Here is a 2,319-nt window from a genome sequence, read left to right on the forward strand (position 1 = left end):
GTATTAATTGATTTAACAATCGCAATACAAAAATATCAAAGGATTACAATAATTCATCTCGATTAAGAGCAAATGGATTTGCAAGCAACCATCGCATCGAGTCGCTTTGCAAAATCTAACGACTCGCGTTGCCATGGCACCACCATGTTATCGGAATTTTGAAAGTAAAATTAAATTGGAAATAAGTGGTTTAGTGAAATAGTGTTCTATTATAAATAAAGATATATTAATCATAAAATTTTAGTAGTGCACAACGTAGGGCCCATTCATTTATTACGTAAGACGATTTAGGTGGGAAGAGGGGTCGACCATATCTTATGTTTTCTTACAAGGGGGTGGGCGGTGTCTCGATAGTTCTTACGTAAGATAAAAAAAGGCGCAAAGTTAAAATTATTAGAAAAAGCGCGGGCAACTGCGCGATTGCCGAGAAAACGATATTTCCATTTCTATGGCAACGGACGGGCCAAAAAATAAAGATTATTGTATAGTATCTTTGACATTACAAATAAACAAAAAAAAATGTGTGAAAAATAAACCAAACGTGTATTAATTTTTTCCTTTAGATTCTTACATAATAAATGTAAAACAGGGGAAGGGGGTCAAAAACTAGCGAAAATAGTCTTACGTAATAAATGAATGGCCCCATAGCTGAATTATTACCAAATCGCATGAAATCGTAAATCTAAGGTTAGGTTATCGTTTTTCCTACTTCCATTGGAATAGGCTAGAAGTAGATGCACGTCGCAGTTTCACCGGCGTGAAATTTAAACTATTGACGTGAAGTGTGAATTGCATATTCCTGTACAAGCATAAATCACAGTCTCGTATCATTTATAAAGTCGTTGATGTGTGACGGTTCTAAAAATTATTTTACATCAAAAGAATATTAAATATGAATGTAATATTTAATAAAAGTCCAGGTGTGCGTCAATCAGTGCGCAATAATATTAAAAGATTTATTTAGTATGTAATGAGTTCCGGTGCGTGTCAGTATTTGCTCTATTGGGTCGAAAAATCGATGCTACTTCTGGTGAATAAGGTAAATATTATATATTTTAAAAATGTCATGAAATGTTTTCTATATTTGGTATAAAGAAATGGATATAACTTATGGATAAATCATCAAGAAAAATATAATTTATGACAAAAGTTATTTACAAACTACGTTTTAATTGTGGAGGTGCTGGGATTTGAACCCAGGACTTTCAGCATGCGAAGCAGACACTCTACCACTGAGTTACACCCCCGGTGGAGGAACTATGTGAAAATACCAATTAGTTTTATAAACATCGTCAAATATGTTTTTTTTTTTAATTTGGTTCAACTTTTGTATTTCAAAATACAAATGAACTAGGTCGAAAAAACGAAAAATTCCGATTTATTAAATAAAGTTGTTTTGATAATGTAATCATATAATGTAATAATAAATTGTTTAATTTAAACATTTAATCGGAAAAAAGGAAATTTCCTTCAAGAGATACGTAAATATAAATTTATGTACACACATGTGATGTATATACACTTTTTTCTAATCTAAAATAAAAGTAAAGGAAAATGGACAAACATTTATGTGTGAATTCATTTAAAATTATTAGTTTTTATTACATATAAAACTTCTATTACACAACTAAATTTGAAATTTTTTTTTTTTTAATTGTTCAAGTAATGTTTAAGGCACGTATGAATAAATATAAAATAGAATATTAGTTACCTTAAAATTAATTTACATATATACAATACAAAGTACGTATTCTAATAAGTACTCCAAATACAATTTCAAAAAAAAATAAAAAGTTTAATTCTGATAGTTCATAAAGTCACCACAAGATGGCGCTGAAACATTATTCGCTAGTTATTTAAAGCTAACTTTTGTCAATGTCGATTCGTTATCGCAGGCAATGTTTTCGCAGTGCGCCCTTTTAATTAGTGAAAATATTAACACGGCTGTTGCGACAGATTATAGCTTAAAATTTAATATAAACTATGTCGGTATTGATAGTTTTGTATTAAAACAAATAGCTGCTCTATTTATACCTACATTAATATTCGTTTAAAAAATCCAAGCCTAGATTTCTCAGTAGTTTCAACATATAATCTTAACCAATGAAAGGTTTTACTTAATCTGAGCTTTTAATAAATCTCGTGTTTCACGGTGTATCCACCAACACTCATTGGAGCAGCGTGGTGGAATAAGCATGACAACATGTGCTTCTCAAAAGGACAACTGGCTTTAGCCCAGCAGTGGGACATTAACAGGCTATTATTTTTTAACGTAAATAATAAAGTAATACGAAGTATATCATTGAAAGCGACTATTCT

The 2,319-nt window shown here is 30.6% G+C and overlaps 1 non-coding gene across 1 annotated transcript; it reads right to left on the reverse strand.

Annotated features, from left to right (window-relative positions):
* Positions 1-1,175: 1,175 nt before the first annotated feature.
* Trnaa-cgc lies at positions 1,176-1,247 on the reverse strand. Its single transcript has one exon. It is a non-coding gene; the product is annotated as a tRNA-Ala (tRNA).
* Between the last annotated feature and the right edge of the window lie 1,072 nt (positions 1,248-2,319).

This window comes from Vanessa atalanta, chromosome 12, assembly GCF_905147765.1.
Source record: "Vanessa atalanta chromosome 12, ilVanAtal1.2, whole genome shotgun sequence".
NCBI lineage: Eukaryota > Metazoa > Arthropoda > Insecta > Lepidoptera > Nymphalidae > Vanessa > Vanessa atalanta.